Source organism: Littorina saxatilis, linkage group LG4 (genome assembly GCF_037325665.1).
Source record: "Littorina saxatilis isolate snail1 linkage group LG4, US_GU_Lsax_2.0, whole genome shotgun sequence".
Classification (NCBI taxonomy): Eukaryota; Metazoa; Mollusca; class Gastropoda; order Littorinimorpha; family Littorinidae; genus Littorina; species Littorina saxatilis.
In genome coordinates this window covers 45,943,516-45,966,015 of record NC_090248.1, presented here as the reverse complement: position 1 = coordinate 45,966,015, position 22,500 = coordinate 45,943,516, and the positions used below count along the sequence as shown (strand labels likewise).

Here is a 22,500-nt window from a genome sequence, read left to right as displayed (position 1 = left end):
GGTTCGCCATTCTGATATGCCCAAGGTTCGCCAGTCTGATATGCCCAAAGTTCGCCAGTCTGATATGCCCAAGGTTCACCATTCTGATATGCCCAAGGTTCGCCAGTCTGATATGCCCAAGGTTCGCCAGTCTAATAAGCCCAAGGTTCGCCATTCTGATAAGCCCAATGTTCGCCAGTGATATGCCCAAGGTTCGCCATTCTGATATGCCCAAGGGTCGCCATTCTGATATGCCCAAGGCTCGGCATTCTCATATGCCCAAGGTTCGCCGGAAGTAGCCGGGTTCAAATGGTGCAGAAAGTCAAACGCAAGGACAAAGCAAACGATTTCACCGTTCTATCCCTGGTTCATCCTAAGCCTCAAGTCAACCAACCAAAAGGAAGGCTCGTGTTCAGGTAAAGAAACAATGCCTTGAGAAAAATACTTCCGTAGAGTTTACCTTCTACGTGGGGGAGAACTCTTTGATATTCCTGTATCAACGCTAGCGTCTGTTGTTTACACCTCCCTAGTAGGTGCACCTTCCAAGTCACAGGTGAGTGATCTCCGTCTGTTGTCTACACCTTGCTAGGTGCATCTTTCAAAGTTACAGGTGAGTGATCTTCGTCACTGACTCCTCCTCGTCATCACGACATGGACCGAGGTCCACGAGAAAGTTACCAGCCGGGTGAGAGCCAGCCAGCCGGGGTGTTTGTTTGGTTGACATAAGAGATTTGTGATGAATTCAACGAATCAGACCCCGCGGTTTGTTTGATTGGTTAAAATAGAGATTTGTGATGAATTCAACGAATCAGACCCCGCGGTTTGTTTGATTGGTTAGAATAGAAATTTGTGATAAATTCAACGAATCAGACCCCGCGGTTTGTTCTCTCCTGTTTGGGTGGCAGCCACTTTCGGCTCGTGCACCCAGCCCAGATTCCTCACCTTGCCAGCAAAGCAGCTAATTACTTTGTTTCCAAAACCGTCGATCAACAGTGTAAGATCGGTGGAGAATTCGCTGCAAGCCGAAACATAATCTTCTCGCCGAGTTCGCGAACTAGGCTTCATCCCAAGAGCGACATGAGACCCTCCTGGGGGAAAAGAATCTCCCGACCGGAGGAATTTTGGGAGAAAACAAAAGGCAGAGACCCGATGAGGGGGTCGTTTCATCCCTCTGAACATGTTTCTGCCTGCTGAGTGCAGCCTGTGACGTCTGGGAAGGTGGGTTAAACCAGGGACCTATATTTATATAGGTCCATGGTTAAACGTAACATGTGAAAGTTTTCGTCCACCTGTAGCATGAGTTAAAAATGCTGAAAGCGCATGCTTCAAATGGAAATAAACATATACTTTTAAACACCGATCCCCCCTTTTTGATGAAGAATGAAAAGCATGGCACTATAATACAACTATTTTATGAAACTGTTATCATCATCACTCTAACCCTTCCCGTCAATGTCCCCTTGTCCCCACTTTTTGTTGGGCATATCATCACAAACATATATCTAATAGGTTAGCTACCTGTGAGAACGTTAAGCCCCCCCCCCCCCCCCCAACCCCCATTTAGTATCGCTTGTCTGTGTGGACCAGTCGAACACAGCTATTCGGCATGGTTGGGTTGTAACAGTTTCAAATCCTAGTGGGTGCTGGGACTGTACAGCATCTTCTCAGCTCCCTTTCCCCGTCCTCCTCCCTTGTTGTTCGCAGTTCCAATGACCGACACGCGACCTGAGTAAACCTTAGACGTTCACGTCAAGGTGCAAAAAGTCTTATCTCCGAAAGCTTGTCTCGGGAATTGATTACAACAAAAAAAGAAAGAAAAAAAGTTGCTCTCGGGAATTGATTGATGCGTCCGATGGGACCTACTTCAGTTACGTGTAAAAACACGATCTGCCAAGCCAAGCCAAGCCAAGTTTCCCACTCCATCCGCTTCAATAAGAACCGCTTCTCGTTCTCCGAGTTGGACACCTCTCTACGCCAGGTTATCAACCTGTATGCTCTTCAAAACTCTACCATGGCAGGGGAACCATCTTCCTCTATCCTAAAACAAGCCCTGCCCTTTCCCCCTTGCCTGTTCTTTACGCACACTTTCTGTACTAAGATTGATCGAGCGTACAGCTGTTCAGCAGACTTACACAAAGCATTTGGAGGAGGATCAAAATAGACCGGAACACAGATGGAGTGAAAAGAGCGACTCATGCTGGCAATCCGTCAGCTGACACAAAGAAAACGTCAAAAAATAAGTTTTGTGGGTGTTGTTTTTAATGCAAAATGGGGACTCGCGGTAAAAAAAAAGAAAAGCAACAAAAAGCAGTGTTTCAGACATCTATACATATAAATAAAAGAGAGTGTCTGTCTGTCTGTGTGTGTGTGTGTGTCTGTCTGTCTGTGGTCGCCAGTGCCTACTGTTCACCTGTAGCAAGCACATCATGCCAGTGATATTAGAGACTCGCTATTGCTCCTATGAGGGGAAGAAATGAAGAATGAAAAATTAACTGGACAGTTCCGGAAATTTCTAGAAGGTAAGGGAGAAAACTCTTTTTTTGTATCCAAACAAAGGAGGTAAAGCTAATGATAATGGGATAGCGAGCGTCTTAAATTGCTACAGGGCTCCGCTTACTCCCGGGCGAAGCCGGGCTTAACTGCTAGTTTAATAAATAAAGCACAATCATACCAAAACACACACACAACGCGCGCGCACGCGCGCACACACACACACACACACACACCCTCTCACTCACATTAAGTGTTAAATCGAGTTTCTAAAAAAAATGTAAATAGCACAAACCCTCTTGATGTACAGCCCTTTGAAACCCCTTTCAAAGGCCCCCCACAGCCTCTTCAACCTCTTCAACCTCTATCTTCAAGGTCTTTAAATCTAATTGAAAACAAGAAGGGCAAAGCCCATACGACTCACATGCTTGACCTTGACCTTTACATGACCTTGACCTTCAGGGTCAAGGTCAAATAACTAAACCTAGCAATGACATCATACACTAAGAACTGCTTTACACATTTTTCCTACCAAAATACATGTGACCTTGACCCAAGGTCAAGGTCATCCAAGGTCATGCAACACAAAGCTGTTAATTCAAGACATAGGAAGTACAATGGTGCTTATTGGCTCTTTCTACCATGAGATATGGTCACTTTTAGTGGTTCACTACCTTATTTTGGTCACATTTCATAAGGGTCAAAGTGACCTTGACCTTGATCATATGTGACCAAATGTGTCTCATGATGAAAGCATAACATGTGCCCCACATAATTTTTAAGTTTGAAACAGTTATCTTCCATAGTTCAGGGTCAAGGTCACTTCAAAATATGTATACAATCCAACTTCAAAGGACCCTTGCGACCTTGACCTTGAAGCAAGGTCAACCAAACTGGTGTCCCAAGATAGGGCTTACATTGCCCTGTATAGCATACATAGCTAAGGTTGCCATTCTCGATAACTTCAGAAAAAAATGCGAAAATGTGAAAAATGGTCGTTTTTAAGACAACAATTACGGCCCCTGTGACCTTGAACTTGAAGTGAGGTCAAGTTGCCGCACATGTTTTTTGAGATCTTGTAACCATACACCATCAGGCCACATCAGGTGTTGATAGACTTAATAGTGTCCAAGAAATATCCAACGTTAAAGTTTTCCGGACGGACGGACGCCGGGACGGACGACTCGGGTGAGTACATAGACTCACTTTTGCTTCGCATGTGAGCCAATAAAAGCCTTCAAGTCGAGTTTCAAGGCTGATAACTTCCCAACATCACCAACACCACCCCCCCCCCCCCCCCCCCTGTATTTCTATTTATTTATTTAATTGTGCGTGTATTGCTTAAAATACGAATTAATCTATTTGGGAATTGCAAAATATGTTAGTTATTCCCTAACTCATTCCCATACCCAAAGTGAACGGGACCATTGGATGAAATAAATATTGAAACCTCAAACAAAAACACCCAAACAAACCTTCCGTTCAAAGAACCCACTCCTGCCCTTGAGCCTCTTAAAGGGCTCTTGATTCTTGAAAGATAGCATCGCAGAGCGAGGAGGGGCAAGCCCATCCGTTGTGCAGAGCAGACAGTGAGACAGCGGCTTGGTAAGTAGTGTGCCGTCAAACCACTAACACACGCACGCACTTAAATCAACAACCCGTGATTGTGCATGCCGTCTTTCCATTATGCCCCTTCCACTCGTCTTCGGCTTGCAGCAATTCAATTTCACCTGTTAGTTCTCTCTGCGAGAGCAATACCTGTGTCGGCCAGTGCAAAGTGCGCTGCTGCAAAAGTGAAAGGTAAAATACAGGTGAGGTAATGGCAGTGGGGGGGAGGAGGAGGTATGGGGCGTGTGTGTGTGTGTGTGGAGGGGGGGGGGCGAAAGGTGGAGGGGGTTTAGGGGTGTCATCTGGTCCGTAAAGGTAAATGCAGCGAGACGAAGTGATTATCTCCCTTGCTGAAGAGGTGTGTCCGTAGCGGTATAATATCTGCGGCGAGTCTGAGTCCGAGAGTCATCTCGCTGAAATTCTGTGTTTGCTAAGAAGTGAGACAGACAGCACAAGAACTCGAAGCACTACGGGCAATATAACATCTTTTGGTTGTTATTGTTGTTCGTTTTGGGTCTGCAGTCCAGTGTTTTTGTTTTTGTTTTTGTCCCCCTTGGAAACAAGGGTGTGCAGTCGAGCCATAGTCATACTGCAACCGTGGGGCACATAATTGAAGCAACAGAGTTAGTCGAGCCAACGAGAAATTGTGTGTGTGTGTGTGTGTGTGTGTGTGTGTGTGTGTGTGTGTGTGTGTGTGTACGTGTGTGTGTGTGTGTGTGTGTGTGTGCGTGTCCTTCACCCACTTCCCTATGCAACCGTTCCCATGCTCCCGCATTCACTATGTTCCCTTTCCATGAACCCCCCCCCCCCCCCCCCCGTCACACACGCACAATATCACCACTTTCACGACAACTTGCTCTGGTGCTACGAACAAACAGAAAAGCTGGAAACCCAAAAGATGCAAAATACATACACTCTCAGCTACTTACTTTTGTCTTCTTTAACGCCCCCTGATGACTCTCTGGGGTCCACTTTGCACAAAATAACGTGGGGCGTGTTGGTTAAATCGGGGCCAAGGAAAACTTATGTCTTGTAAACATCTCTACGTTTTCACCCCCCCCCCCCCCCCCATCGATCCTTGTTTCATGAACATCTGCACGCACGCACGCCTGCCAGCCCGCTCGCACATATTCCCACGCATCCACAATAACGGACGCACGCACTAACACACACACAAGCGAATATCTGTGGTTGTAACTGCACGTTGGGTAATCTTTAAAAGCAAAGATACGCAAGAGAGAGAGAGAGAGAGAGAGAGAGAGAGAGAGAGAGAGAGAGAGAGAGAGAGAGAGAGAGAGAGAGAGAGAGAGAGAGAGAGACAGAGAGACAGAGAGAGACAAAGAGAGAGAGAGAGAGAGAGACAGACAGACAGACAGACAGAGAGAGAGAGAAGACAGAGAGAGAGAGAGAGAGAGAGAGAGAGAGAGAGAGAGAGAGAGAGAGAGAGAGAGAGAGAGAGAGATGCTAGTCTGAACAGGCTCTCGGAGAATTTCTAGTTTCAACAGGGATTATTCAACTCTTGGAGAAGTGTTGTTGGCTGACCGATATCGTCTCTTGAGCTGGACAAAAGAAACGGCCCAAGGGCACAAACTTACAGAGGCTCTGGACACAAGCAAACAGGACGACAGTTCGGCACGCAAGACTGTGGCTACAATCAGGGTCCGGGCACCTCTCCACACAGCCCAGAAGCCACCATCGTGCGGCTCGTCAATAAAGCATTTCCAAGTGTAGGCTGGAAGACATAACGTCACTAGCCTGGTCTGCGACTCTCACTCACTTACCTAACACTCCATCACGTCTGTGTAAGCTCTTGCAAAAGACCCTTCCAAAATGGACAGAAAGTTTCTGGCTAGGAAGACAACAACAACAACACTCTATCAACTATGGGCAAGCTCTTGCTAAAGACCCCTCCCAATATGGTAAGGAAGTTTCTGGTTAGGAGGACGACAACAACAACAACAACAACAACAACAACAACAAACACAATATAATTTTTTTTAAAGTTGTTAGATCAGACATGGCTATCTCGAGTGCCAAACAACGCAATTCCGCGTCATCTTTGCCTCAATATGTCCCATGCCAAAAAAACAAATAAGCAAACTAACCAAAACTCCTTTCTGCTACGATGTTGGAAACACTTACTTGACATGACATGGCTTGAAAATGATAACACCTAACATCTTCTTATCATCTTCGCTCCAACTTGCCCCTTAGAACTACAAACTAACCAAATTCCTTTCTGCTACGCTTATAGGAACGTTTGCTCGACCTGACGTGGCGTGGAAATGCTTGAGAGCCAACATAAAGTCTGGATTTGTTTGTTTATTTGTTGCTTAACGTCCAGCCGACTACGTAGAGCCATATCAGGACGAGGAAGGGGGGGATGAAGGGGGCCACTTGTCAAGCGATTCCTGTTTACAAATGCACTAACCCATTACTTGTGTCCCAGCAGGCTTTAGTAAAACTAAATTAATACCTACTGGAAGATTACCAGTTTCCAGTATGTTAAAATAGGCTTAACCTATCTACTGCTGGACTTACATCAGAACACTAACAGATTAAACTATACATGAATCGCGAGACAAGCGGCAAGAGAAGAGATTTTTGGAAAAAATACAGGTGAATGAGCAAGAAGGCAGAAAAAAGAAAAGAATTCATGAAGAAAAAGAGAGCATGACAGGAAAGAGGAACCAAAAATCTACCTAACAGCAAACTAGAAAGCTCCTGCGGTTCCAAAAACAGGAGGGGCCTTTAATTTCATAACCGCAGTGCCCCACTGCGGGAATAAAGTCTGGATCTCATACGGCGTTTCTGACGCAAAGAAGCCAACACATGCAATATCATTTGACATCAGCCTAACTTTTATTTGTGGGCAGTAAGCGATTGAAATGAATAGGATAACAATAACAATGTACCTACCATAAAAAAACCCCAAAAAAACAGCAACATGTTTGATTGTTCAGGTTGCTGCGGATATTTTTCTAGGGATTTTTGTTCGATTGTTCATGTTGTTAGCGGTTCTGGGTTTTTGGTGTGCTTTTTATCTGGTGCTTATATTTGTATTCATTGTTATCCTGTTTTAGTTCTCCTCATTTGCAGTCTCTTGTCCCATTTCTGATTGAAATGAAGTAAACAGGGAAATACTCCGTCTAAATCAGGTTCTGCCATGCCTTTGACTGAGAAATCCTATTAAAACTTGTGTGTTTAGACTAATTACCGCTGTTTTGTGTTAAAACTGCTGCACAGAATACACTGTGGTGTTTGTTCTTTAGTAAAATAGAACTCTATTGGCTTGATTCAGCCCCCCCCCACCTCCCTTTTCGCAGCACGCATAATCCTACACTAACAAACAAATGAAGAAAACAAACGTGTTTGCGCCTGGCAAGAGAGAAACAACAAAAAAAACTGAAACAAAACGCACACAAAATTAACACATCCAGAATCTATTCGCAAAGGAAGACACAAACAAAATCTTTAATTTGTCTCGTGGCGGTTAAGATAGATTAATTTCCCATTCGCCACTGCGAGCCAGGAAAGAAAAGTCTCAGGGTCGATGCGAACAAGATCGCCGCAGAAAATATTTCCAGGCATCCGCTCAAACCCCTCGGTGAACCAAAATTAAAGAGGATGTGTCCCTTTCGATTTTCCCGGTTAATCCGTTCAGTTTGGTTTCGGTTATTTTGGTACGTGTTCATGCCTGAAACCCACACTGCCACATAAAAACCACGATGAATCACGTGTGTCTTATATTTACGAAGGCGGTCTGGAAGACAAGTTACGAGAATAAACTAAAGAGGAATTATTCTGCTTCCCCTGGCACACAGCCAGGTAAAGTGATGAAGTTTTTACATTGAGTTATTTCCATGATGACTATCTTGTCTTAGTTGTCATTGCACGCGGTGAAATCTTCGCTTTTGTTTATTACTTACAACCTCCAGTTTGAAATATTGATTATTACTGACATAAGACATCGGGTAGTATAGTGTCAATTGTGACATGACTGCTCTGAAGAAAAAAAAAATACTTGTGATCAATATAATTAATTATATTATATGTGTCGGCTCTAAACAAGTATTTGCAAAGCAGCATTAATACAGTCGTATGATTCAGATGACGACAAAGACAAACTTTATTTAATGAACACACCATGCAAGCAGAAGTCAAACCTGTTTCAGAAGCGTACGCGTTGCGTTCATCTTTTGTCTAGTTGCATTTTTGGTTTCGGCAAGATTCATCAGCAGCTGTAGCTTGCCTGACACTGACCATGCTGTGTCTGTCACCCAGACCATACATTCTTAATAATGCCATTTTCATAGCAGCATGATGTCTATTCTACTTTCGAGTCACACAGCCTATATATCCCTATCAACACCCCCCCCCCCCCCCCCCCCTCAATTCAGGGGACCTCAATTCTGGACATTCTACACGGGATCCCATTTCTGGACATTTTACACGGGATCCCAATTCTGGAAATTTTACACGGGATCCCAATTCTGGACATTCTACACGGGATCCCAATTCTGGACATTTTACAGGGGATCCCAATTCTGGACATTCTACACGGGATCCCAATTCTGGACATTTTACAGGGGATCCCAATTCTGGACATTTTACACGGGATCCCAATTCTGGACATTCTACACGGGATCCCAATTCTGGACATTCTAAAACCCCAAGTCTAGACATTCCGTCTGAGTGAAATATTCAGAAACACTCAGTTACAATACAGGGGTACCAGATGGTTAACAAGAAACACAAGGAACTTAGTCGATAAATATCGACAGGGGGCGGACAAATGGTGCTTCACAGATCAGCTGACAGGCATTCATTTTCTGCAATCTCACTGCACACCTCTTCCAAAAGTGGAACTGTCACCTGTTGACATTTAAAAACACATGTAAATGTACACACAGTGACACAATAAAAAATCATGCGTAATGAGAATTATCCAAAAATATTATATGATGCACTGGTATCAAATGTGTTATGGTATTTTATGTTATCACAGAATCTAAGTCTTGAAAAATACACATGTTCACACAAAAATATGGCAAATACCACATGAGACTGAAATATACACAAATCTGCAGTAACTTGACTGAGAAATCACAAGCGGGTGTAGTTGTAGGCATCACAATCACAAGACAAACAAATTCTGCCTTTATGTTTAATATTTTTCAACAATAAATGTTGCAAATGTAACGAATAACTTCTCACCTTTTGTGAAATAATACTTTGAGCTTGACACACTTCTGACTGTACAGGGGTTTTCATCAACAACAAAAGTGGTGCTTGCTTCCTGAAACAAAATTATTCAATGATGAAAAGAACTGAATGTGGCAGTGTTCAAAGTGATATTCAAACTTGTATACAACTATCAGTACCTATACTGTAAAACGAGAAGGCTATTGGCATGCTCGTCAATCAGTATGTGTCATTCAGTGTTTTGTGCTGTAACAATGAAATGCAATCAATGCAAGTTCTTGTAGTCTAGAAATAAATACAACAATAATTTCAATTGAAACCACAAACTAGTCAAATAAATTGTGTAAATAGTTGGACAAAGAGATGCTTATTAACCCAGGGAAATAACAGGATTTCTTAGCAAAACTTTCCCAACCCAATTACCTGATTCGGTCCGGCTTTTCTGCTTTTAACACTTACTTTCAGTTTCACTAGAATATCATATCACAACTACAAGAATAACAATGGAACAGGAATGAGATTTTGTTTTGTTTTTGTAAACTACATCAGGATTTAACTCTGCTTACATACAAAATACGGACAGTGACGTTCAATCGTGGTGGCTGATCAGTGCACTGACTGACGGACGATTCGATTTGATCGCTTCACCACGCCTTTCCAACTATGTGCTCCCATACAGTTTTGGTAGATACATGCTTGTGCAAGTATGTTATTAGTATTACCAATATGAATCTTATTTTCCTTTCGATGGTCAGTTTTACTCACCTCTGTCACCTCTGTAACGGCAGTCACCTCTGCGAATGCTGTCGAAGAATCTAACCGAAAGTAAACATTCTGGGAATCTACGCGCATCGGCCTTGACGCAAGTTCAATGCTGAGCCAATGAGCGCGCCGCGGCGAAGTTGGCCGCTGTAAGTCTCGCAGCGCTGGCTGGCTGAGCGAGTTGCGTGTCCATCCATATTTAGGTCCAAGCCGCACCGTGAGACCAGATTAGTAGGTGCTTGATTTTGGTATTTTGATTTTACATAACATTAAACCTTTCTTGGGGTTCATGGTCATGGCAACAGCCATAATAATATTATATCATGTATAATATTACATTTCAGCATATTTGAATTACATGTCATCATACCAAACTGTCATGCATGTGTATTCCTACATCATTCTGATTGATCACAACCAAACCTACTATCAGTGGACACATCCAAATGTAAGCGCCTGTTCTTGACAACTTTTAATCGATCTAAAAATAGCAACTTGCTGGGCCCTTTGCCGCCAACAGACACTGTTTGGCCTGTAGGTAAAATGTACAATGTATTTTCTGATTTGTGCACAAAAGCTTTTTTTCTTTTTTCTTTTTTTTAACATAACAATGTTTAATGTCACTGTATGTTTAAAAGACCATGGTCATATTTGTAAAAAAAATGTTAAATTAGAAAATAAATAACATTTTGGTTCATGATTTTTCCTACACCTGTGCTGAAAATAAGACATAAAAATGTCGGTATATAAGTCACTCAAATACAGATAGGTATGAATGGCTCGGTTTGAGTTTGTTGCAGTTGACCCTGCACAATGCGACATATCATGTTTTTGTTGAACAATTTTGACGTCACCCCTCCCATAGGGTGACGTATTTCACAACTTCCTGTGTTACACAAACTCTGTGATGACCAATTTTGACGTCACCCCTCCCATAGGGTGACGGATTTCACAACTTTCTACAGATGAACAATGTTGCCTTCACACCTCCCAAAGGGTGACGGATGTCACAACTTCCTGTGTACACAAACTGATGACGTATTTCACAACAAAATGGCGCTGCCCATGGTCAACCTCTAAACTATCCGTATAGAATGGGGGCGTCCTCGCCCCCATAATCACGATAGCTATACCTCAATCTCTAACAACAACAAAACATCTAAGTAGTGCACCCTAACTGTCTTAAAAACAAAGTTCTCAGTGTTGAGGTGACCGACAAATCAGTATCGGCACTAGAGTGACCACATAAAATAGCCATTACTGTCAACCAGAGTGACCACCGCATGCACATAGGCAAGCCATCATCCGAAAGTCATCACGCATCCTCTCGGTGTCTAGCAGACGATGCCAGTGACCTAGATGTGTGAAGAACGTCAGCGGACGTCCTGGGTACCTTGCTTTAACGGGCAACAAAGCTTTCAATAAACAATAGACGAAGATGAAAAACATGTGTGCGTGTGCGCGCGCGTGTGTGTGTGTGTGTGTGTGTGTGTGCGTGCGTGCGTGCGTGCGTGCGGGCGGGCGCGTGTGTGTGTGTGTGTGTGTTTGTAATCATTTATCTATCCAGGGCACACTGTAAGTTTTCAATTCAGGGCAATGCAAGTAATGCTTTGTATGTATACACATTGTTCCTGGAAGCGAACAGGTTAACCTCTGTGACACTCCCAGAACTAACCACTGCAACGATAGCCCCAATTATCCATCAGACGGAGAATCTGTTTAACTGGATTAAGCATTTCCGTTGAACACGAACATTGTATGCAGCTATCAGAGGCAGAGAGAGCATGCTGGCTGTGAGGACGACAACAGTCAAGTCCCTATGACTAACGTAACAGCACAGTTTGCATCAAAAAGAAACAAAACACAACAACAAAAAAGCCAGCAGGCTACAGCACAAACACCAATGCTCTGGACGTGCACAGTGATGGCGCTAATATTTTTTCAAACTGGTACACAAACTTTAATGATGAAAACTATCCAGAAAAAAAGTCCAACTCAGAGTACTGGTTTTGTTGTTTTACCAACGAAAAAAACGGTAGTTCTAAAAATCAACCGGTAGGTTATACCGGCAGCCAATTATTTTCCGGTATTTTCTCATTTCAACCGGTAATTACCGGTTAACGCCAATACTGCGTGCATGGATCCAAGATGGCCTCAGTAGTAACCCACAAGAAGACACAACAAGAAGGAATCACACGAAGCTGTCAATGCAACATTTTGTTATACAACACTCGTGTCTAACAAACCCAAACAACCCGTCTTCCCAAGTCAGATGTTCTTATCTAGAAAATATACAGCCGACGAAAGAGGCATCACATTTGTTTGTTTGTTTGTTTGTTTGCTTAACGCCCAGCCGACCACAAAGGGCCATATCAGGGCGGTGCTGCTTTGACATATAACGTGCGCCACACACAAGACAGAAGTCCCAGCACAGGCTTCATGTCTCACCCAGTCACATTATTCTGACACCGGACCAACCAGTCCTAGCACTAACCCCATAATGCCAGACGCCAGGCGGAGCAGCCACTAGATTGCCAATTTTAAAGTCTTAGGTATGACCCGGCCGGGGTTCGAACCCACGACCTCCCGATCACGGGGCGGACGCCTTACCACTAGGCCAACCGTGCCGGTGAGGCATCACATCACCGGTCTCCATGTCAGAGGCCGCAAAATCTAACACAAAGCCCCAACAAGACAACAAGTGGCGGACAGAAGGCGGAGAACCAAAGGCCTTTGCGGCAGCGGTGGCGTTCCGGACAGATGAGGTGAGCCGGTGTGTCGGAATGGTAAACATTATCTTGGCACTATCATATAAAGAGAAAGTTCAGAGAACATGGCTACATGGAAACAAAGTAAAGAAAACAAGAGATGAAGCCTTCAAAGCTCACGTAAGAAATCGACCAACAGCAACACAAACTCAATCACTCCGTCACACATACACACACAGTAAGCATAGGTGACACGGTGCAAGAGTGGGAGACGCTAGATCTGGATCTGTCTGTCTGTAGCCTACTTACGGGGACACGACTGCCAGATCGACACTGCGCTTTGGACAGCGCTTCCTCGCGCACACACTGGAAACACGCTGTGCAGATCAACCTGTAGGAAATCTCCTTTGGTATCTTCTTTGTCTATTTTTCTGGGGCTACGAAACCGAACAATGTGAAATCGTCTTTCCCGAATCGGCGAACTGCAGCTGGGTGAGAACTGTATCTCTACCACAATCCTTCACGCGATCTGACTTAACCTTGACCCCTGACCTGGTCTACATACCACACACGACACAAACCAGTCACCCCCAAAACAAAAACAAACAAGAGGCGAAGCCTTCAAGGCTCCCGTAAGAAATCAACAAACAGTAACATAACACAAACTCACTCACTCCGTAACACACACACACACACACACACACACACACACACACACACACACACACACAGTTAAAACTAACGCATCATATCAACTCCATGTATAATTTTCAAAAGAAGGCAAACAGATAAAATGACTAGGGTAATAGGTTAGGTACCTGCCATGTGGGCACTTTTTCCACTGCTGTCCTCAGTCCTATACTTTTCATCAAGACTTGTCACCATGCCGAGTAGATCTAAATTCGGAAGTCTTCATGTGGCTGAGGCATATATCATAGCGTCGATCTTGTTGTAGGTTAACCTCCTTTCTGAAACAAATGGCAAAATGCGATTAGTTATGATGACTACAACCTACACAAATATAAACAGTGTTTTGAAACAGAATAGTCAGGTTATACAAGCCACTTTACCTATGCAGCATGGTGACCCTACAATATGCGAAACATGTCGACTGCAGCAGCCTGGTTCTTAAAATAATTCTGACGGTCAACACAGCCAGAAATGCCAACAAAGACAAGAAAGCTGTTGCAAGGTAAGCTTACCAAACGTTACATAGCGAATCATATGATAGTGCGTAAACAGCAAACAGTAGATCTACAATCAAAGAGAGGATCGAGTCTGGAATGAAACGCGATACAGATCTAGCATTCAAAAACTGTCTTTCACGTTCAAGGAAGTTGTTGCAAAGTACTTAAGACTTACTAAATTGTACAGACAAAACCATGACAGTGCATGTTTTGAATCTGAGGAAAAAATCGTGATCATTTTGACTTTGAGAACAGATTCATTCTGTTTCCTTATATCTGCATGTTCAAGTAAATGGTGGACAGTTTTTTTCGGGCAGAGTAAACTTAACTTGAGACTCTACTGCAAGTCTTGAAATTCACATAAATCGAACCACGAGCAAAGACATCCAAACATTACAGGCACTTTAGATCAACTCATTTCACTAGAGGTGACTGCCTAGCACTGTGTTTGACATCCGTGTCTGCTGAAATAAAAAGAAATTAAAACAAAACGGATTAACAGTAGGTGACACGTTATCAGAGTGGGAGACACTAGATCTGTCTCTGAACTTACCGGGATACGGCTGCAAGATCGACACTGACTGCCGCGCTTTCGACAGCTCTTCCTCGCGTGGACATTGGAAACACGCTGTGCAGATCAAATTGTAGGAAATCTCCCTTTGGTATCTTCTTTATTTACTTTTCTGGAGCTTAGAAACCGAACAACATGAAATCGTCTTCCCCGGCGAATCGGCGAGGTGAGAACTGGACCACAATCCTTCGCGCGACCCCTGACCTGATCTTGACACCTGACCTGCCGTCTGCATGCCAAACACGACACAAACCAGTCAACTGCTTGTACCCCTTCAAAACCCCCCACCACCCGTTTTCTTTGGATACACGCTTTAACTACACACATGCCGACACAATGTTGATCATTGCTTCAATAATTTGAAGATGGTGCTTGAAAATTAACCACGTGAAATGAGTATTTCGGTGTTTAGCCAAAAATGTTAAAGTTTCTACCACAGACATACACACATACATACATACATACGCACGCACGCACGCACAGACAGACAGAGTTTACCATCGCATAGGCTACACTTACGTGAGCCAAAAACCAAAAAAACACCACCCGTTTTCTTTCTTTACTTTCTTTATTTGGTGTTTAACGTCGTTTTCAACCATTCAACGTTATATCGCGACGGGGAAAACGGGGAGATGGGATAGAGTCACTTGTCAATTGTTTCTTGTTCACAAAAGCACTAATCAAAAATTTGCTCCAGGGGCTTGCAACGTAGTACAATTTATTACCTTACTGGGAGAATGCAAGTTTCCAGTACAAAGGACTTAACAAATTTTCTTACATACTGCTTGACTAAAATCTTTACAAAAATTGACTATATTCTATACAAGACACTTAACAAGGGTAAAAGGAGAAACAGAATCCGTTAGTCGCCTCTTACGACATGCTGGGGAGCATCGGGTAAATTCTTCCCCCTAACCCGCGGGGGGTCCGTTTTCTTTGGATACTCACTTTAACTACATACGTGCCGACGAAATGTTGATCATTGCTTCAATACTTTAAAGCTGCTGCTTGGATAATAACCAGGTAAAATTAGTATTTCGGTGTTCAGTCAAATGTTAAAGTTTCTATCACACACATACACACATACACACGCACAGACAGACAGACAAAAGTTAGCACCGCATAGGCTACACTTACGTGAGCCAAACAAACACTATGTTCGCGCATGGACCACAGAAGACCTTCCAGAACATGGCTACACATAAACATATCACAACAAAACAAAACAACAAAACACTACGTCTATATACGTATCGACGTCAGAAGGTCTTCCAGAAGATGGCTGCATCTATTCTTATCATTAATCAAATATTGAATGCGTCGAATAACAAAAACATGTTGGACTGCTTTCGGTGCAAGCCCTTATCATCATCATCAGTATCGCTGCATTCCTTGACATCATCACCATCACTTTTGGCAATAATTCACCGCGCTACGCATATGGGCAGCATCTTTGCGAGGAGCCACCAACCTGCGTCACCGCCACCGCGTCCGCTCCACCTGCCGCCCTTATTATGTACCAGTACAGTAGTAATACACACGAGGGGCCCCCACTTTGGACTCTATCGCCCCGGAATCTGTATTTACAAGTTGGTCTTTCCTTCAAACAACCTGCGTCACCAGGCCCCGGAATCTGTGTCCGCAGCAGCTGCTTCATCGAACTGCTCGACCCTGTACCGTAGATCGAGGGATTTCTGCCGCACAGTGCAAGTTGCAGACAAGAATGGAACAGGATTTTGCAGGAAACGCCGTGTCTTTTAATGACTAGGTTTATAAACTCAGTGAATGAAATGAAATACAGCCCAACGTCACTCACTGCTACAGCTTACGTCATCGTATTAGGACCTGCATAGCCTGCCGCACCTGATGCCAATCATTAAATGAAAGGATAAAGAAAAGAGGATAATGATCAGGTCGACAAAGTTGTATCCATGTGGTGCTATTGCTGTTGTTATTAATGTCGTTGTCGTTGCTCAGTGCTACCGTTGTTCTGAATCTCTCTCTCTCCACACACACACACACACACACACACACACACACACACACACACACACACACACACACACACACACACACACACACACACACACACACACACACACACACACACTTGGCTGCATACAAAATCCGCCATGGGTGGGAGCCGAAAATGTTGCCATATTAGGGAGGGTTTAGGTGGCCTCTCCTGACTTTAAATTAAACTTTTTGGAGATGCATAATATCTACATCTTGTAAACTTGAAGGTTTTTGTAACTGACCAGCTGAAAATTAATTTTAGCATTTCACGAGGGGGCTATTTGAGCCTCTGCTGGCTTTAAAACTGTTAACAGCAAACAAACAACAATAAATGGGGGGGGGGGGGGGGGGGAGAGAGAGAATGCACAAAATCAAGAACCTCTATACTTGAAGATGTTTGGTTGTATCACTCTTGCTAGGGGGTCTACTAAAACAAGTGGTAAACACATTTCAAGAGGGTTCTTTAGAAGCCCCTATACAGTCAAGGGAAAACCAGTGCCTGGCCTGTCTAAAAAAAAACTCCGCGAGAGGGATTTTGCAGCAAGCGAGAGTGAAGATAAAGAGGAAAAAATTTTCTCTGCGCGCGAGCCAGCAAGCAGGATGTCTCAGGACTGTATAAGCTTAAACAAAATCTTAAAATTGGAGATGCACAAAAAGTAAAAAATCTTGTTAACTTGAAGGTATTTGTAACTAACCAGCAGAAAGTAAATTTTTAGCAATTCACGAGTTGCTATTTGAGCCTCTCCTGGCTTTAAAACTGAAAACAGCACACACTTTTTTTATTTTTTTTATTTGGGGGGGGGGGGGGGGGATGAATGCACAAAATTAAAAACCTCTATACTTGAAGGTGTTTGGTAGCATCACTCTTGCTAGGGGGGTCTACAAAAACAAGCGGTAAACAAATTTCAAGAAGGGTTTTAGAAGCGGCTTAAACAAAAACTTAAAATTGGAGATGCACATAATTAACTATTTTTGTAAACTTGAAGGTATTTGATTTTATCACCAAGTTTTGTCTTTGTTTAAACAAATGTTTACTGCATTAAAGGAAAATCGCCATGCAAAAAAAGCAAACACAGAAAATAACAGTCACCTCCCTTGTACTACACATTTTTACTTGTAGCTTATGATTTTATCACTGCAGGTGGTATATTCTCAAATAATTGTTGAACCATAGCTTGAACCAAAAAAAAACAAAACAAGTTTCAAGTCAGTTTGTTTCAATTAAACACCTTCAAAAGGGCTAACTGCTCAGGTTAGAAAAGAAGAAGGTTTAGACAAAAACAGAAACCGCCAGAGTTATATCCCTTGCTAATTCTATACACAGTCTTCTGATGCTGCTTTTCAATTCATCATTTCAGGAGTTATATTCTAAAATTATTGTTGAATCATAGCTTGAATTAAAAGAGAAATATGTTTAAATTAAGTGTGTTTCACTTGCAAACTTTCTGAAGGACTCAATGTATCAGAAGGTAAATACCACTGGTTCACAGATCAGGAATACAATTTTTTTTCTACCACACCACTGAAGGTCTCTGAATCCATGTATATAAAGTTGTGGGTGAGCAGAGTTTTCAAATAGATAGCAACTAAGATGCCACATTCGCCAGGATGACATGTCATTGCTGCTCCCTACATGTCACTCAAGGTATCAATTTGGTAATGGTGAAAAGTAGTTGACCTTCCGTTCACAGAAAGAGTGCAAACAGCAGCTGCCAGGGATTAACAAAAAAAAAGGTATAACAAAAAAAATGCCAAAATTCTTCCTGGGACGGAAATCCCACCCCTGAAATCGCCCGTGCGTCGGGTCTATCTCACAAAAATTACATAAATATCCTACCACAACTTCTGAACCAAAGGCTAAAGAGGTTAGAAACGAGACCACACTGTACGGGTGCACTTCGAAAAAAATATCCTTAAAAAAAATAAACCTTCGCTTCATTTCGTTTGTACCCCAGCGTCAGACAACAAAACAGGATTTTCTTCAGTAATTCCATTCTACTGTATTTCTCAGAGAGAGAGAAAAAAAAACCACTCACAAAATTGGAAAAGCTGCTTAGATCGCAGTATTGCACGACGAAGCAAAAAAGCAGACAGAGCCAAACATACTTGCTAATTTAGCAAGTTCTCTTCTCAGCTATAGCACCAGACCTGATTCTCGTACCTGCGCATCTATGTCAACAGAAACGCAAAAACATACGCGCACATGCGCATTTTTTCAGACAGCAAACGTAAGCTTTCTTTTGTAAGAATAATAAGCCACCTTGTTACGACCCGCAATGCACCAGGCGTCCAATCAACTGCCAAAACTTTTTTGTTTCCCCTATATATATTCTTTTACATCCATTGAAAGGACAAATTCAGAGCAGGGTGAAAGGCTTTTTTGTCAATGTAACAGGAATTCTTTTTTTTTTAAACACACAAGTTGACAACATAAACACACACAGACACACGCACACAAACCACACAGACACACACACAAAAACCACACACACACACACACCTTTGTTTCTTTGTTTCCTTACTTTTAACCTCTAATTGAAGAGGGTTTTTTTCTTTTTTTTTCTTTACAATGGAAATATTCCTTATATTTACAAATCAAATTTTCTACTTAATATTTGAAACTCAAAAATTACAAACACTGATCCCCGACAAGTTGTCTTTCTAAAAATACTAACACACATTTTCCCAATTAATATTACGTGATTTACAAAATTTCTCATCTTTTTATAACAACTTGTGTCTTGATAACCAAATATTATATCCTGCATCTTAAACTTAACCCTTAATCCAGCCTTTTCCTCTATCCAGTTTTCTATCTTCGTCCAAAACAACTTTACCGGTATGCACTCATAAAAAAAAATTTCAACAAAATCAACTTCCGTACAACATATACAACATCTGTTATTCTCCCTGACTTGCATTTTACATAATAAAATATTTGTTGGATATATGTTATGTACAATTTTCCATTGCAATTCTCTTAACCTCACTTCTTTGGAAACATAGGCAAGGGTCCAAATTTCCTTATCTACTTGTAGACCAAACTTCCTCAACCAAAAATTATATACACAAGGTTTTTCTACAGCAGTATCTACACTTTTCTTTTCTATCATTTTTCGTATTTGACTTATTTTTATCATATACAGGCTACCATCAAACAATTGCTTATCCATCTGGACAATAATATGTTTATTTTCAATCCAATTAATCCATACTTTGGGTAATGCGTTTATTAATGCCCAATAATCCAATAAAATATTTGCATTATTCTTTCCAATTTGTATATATACCTCTGCAGCTGACTTCAATCTCTTTTCTTCCACTATAAACAAATCACTTACTCTTTCAATCCCAGCATTTTTCCAATACAAATAAAACAACATTTTCCCTTTATACCGAATCAAATCATTACTCCACAAAATCTGTTTATAAAAATTGTTTACATCAATCTTGTCATGTTCCATCCTAAGCTTGTAACTCAAATGTGTCCACACTGCTCTCTGCCAAAATGGGCTTCCAATCATTGTCAAATTCAATTCCTTACTCGGTTTAACATTCAAATCAAAACAACCATACCCTGAAACAACATGTCCCAGAAACCATAGTGGTATAAACGTCCAGTTTTCTCCCTTCTTTTCATACAAACGTCCAACCCATTGTAAATAAAAAGACTCTTGCATACTGTGCACATTTAACATTTTCAACCCACCTTCACTTATTTCTTTCTCCATTACTTTTCTTTTCACTTTTTCAAATGCTTTTTTATTGGAACACTTTCTCTGCCAAATAAACTTATAAAACAATCTATTTAACTCTGTCAAAACCCGATCTGGCAATCCAATCGTCTGCATCACATCTAATTGAAGAGTTGAGCCATGCGGTCTACACCATACTGTTTAAATTTTGGCAACGGTCACACACTTTTGAACACAGATAAAATAAATCAAACAGGATGGGGTATAAGGTCGATTGCTTGACATGTACCCAGCGGATTCATTATTGCCAATGTCGAGTGTTTGTCAGAAGCTGAAACGAAGTGGTGTTCGCTTGCACTTACCTTTTCTTCGGTTGAAGAAAACAACTGGCAAACAAAATGTAAAATGCTCAAAAGAAAACACCAACACACACACACACACAGACACAGAGACACAGAGACACACACACACACCCACACTCACACACACCCTCACACTCTCTCTCAAACACACACACACACACACACACACACTCTCACACACACACACACTCTCTCTCACACACACACACACACACACACACACACACACACACACACACGCAGAGGGTTTTCCGTTCTGCTGCACTTCTGCACTTATTGGTTTCGTAGATCTCCAGTTTTAACGGCTTTTCTCATTTGAGGAATCGTTTAGTGGCGTTTTGTGGCCAAGCTGGAACCTTGTGTGTTTCCCCTTGCAGATGCAACAACCACTCTAAAACTCTCCTGAGTGATAATTAGCCCCCATAATGGTAATTATCCTCTCGTGGTTTTTTCTCTCTCTGCTGGATTCTAGACTATTTTTTTGCGGTTCAACTTGAAAAGGTTTATTTCATTCCCTCTTGCCCTTCGCTTTAAAACAAGAAGCAGAAGGGGGGGGGGGGGGGTGTTTATGCTTGAAAAGTTAGAGTGAAGACCTGTGTGCGAGCGTGTGTGTGTGTGTGTGTGTGTGAATGTGAATGTGTGTGCGTGTGTGAATGTGTATGTGTGTGCGTGTGTGTGTGTGTGTTCGCTCGTGTGTGTGTGTGTGTGTGTGTGTGTGTGCGCGCCGTGCCGTGCCGTGCCGTGTGTGTGTGTGTGTGTGTGTGCGCGTGTGCGTGCGTGTGTGTGTGTGTGTGTGTGTGTGTGTAAGTGTGCAGAATTAGTTTGACAGCTTGACACAGGTGTAAGTATATGAAGAAGTTAATGCAGCAAAACAAATCTCCTCTCCGCACAAAAAGCAGCCAAGCCATTGCTTCTTGGTACGCGTCCAAGTGGAAAGAAGCTGGAATCCCGTGCAACAGCCTGAGCAGATTCATATGACTGTCTACACAAGCAGCATGCAGGGTACCTTTATGATTCAATAATCATGCAACGCACATTGTGTCAGCATTATTGTCTCTTTTTTGAGCGACAAAAAAAGCAAAACGGTTGCCCCTTCGGAACCGGGCGGGCTGAGATAACATACCACAAGCAGCTTCTCGCTCCGACACTGCAAATTCAATCAAGCAATCCCGGGAGTTGGAAACTGCCACCACTTTACCGGCAACAGCCTTATGTGTAATGTTTTCCTTCTCTTCTCTTTTTCTCTTTCTGTCTGTGCGTCTGTCTGTCTGCCCTCTGTCTTTTACGCAAGCACAAACACACACACACACACACACACAAACACACACCATTTTTGTCATTGGATCACCCTTCTCCTTCTATCTCTCTCTTTATCTGCAAAACGTTTTACGTTATGTCCATTCGTCCGTTCCCCAATACCCCCCCCCCCTCTCCCACACAAAGTGTTACGTCACCTCTCTCTTCTAAAAGTTTAAAATCGCGTTAAGCAGCGTGCAGACTGTTGCGCAGGCTGTGTGTAAGTAACAATCGCTCTTGGAGTTTCAAATAAAAATGCCAACTGCCGTTGAACAGATCGGAATGAAATCTGCCGATGTGAAAAGCATCCCGTGAGTCGACAGACAGAGAAAACTTGCAACAATGCTGACTGCGACCACACGCTGAGATGTTGCGGCAAACACACAGACACAAAAACTATACTCTGCCAAAACCACTTTTCTGTTTAATCATTGTGGTTTGTGGCCTGTATAAATGCTTCTTTCTCCCTTCTGCCTGTCATCAGAGCACAAAGTCACGAAGCTTCTCACTTATGGGCCCTCGATACAAACCTTCCAAACCGGAATCTAGAGTCCAGAATGACTTCATCAGTCGAGTAATCCACTATTCGCCCCCCCAAACACACACACACACACACAACCA

General features: G+C 42.6%; 1 protein-coding gene and 1 long non-coding RNA gene across 5 annotated transcripts in view; both read right to left on the bottom strand.

Annotated features, from left to right (window-relative positions):
- LOC138964888 (mRNA-decapping enzyme 1B-like) overlaps nt 1–22,500 on the bottom strand; it is a 173,514-nt gene that overhangs the window by 60,214 nt on the left and 90,800 nt on the right. The gene's annotated exons all lie outside the window — the stretch shown is intronic.
- LOC138964878 (uncharacterized) lies at nt 8,537–11,157 on the bottom strand. Its single transcript, XR_011455237.1, has 3 exons — nt 10,048–11,157; nt 9,295–9,376; nt 8,537–8,952 (listed from the first exon to the last, which is right to left on the bottom strand). It is a non-coding gene; the product is annotated as an uncharacterized lncRNA (long non-coding RNA).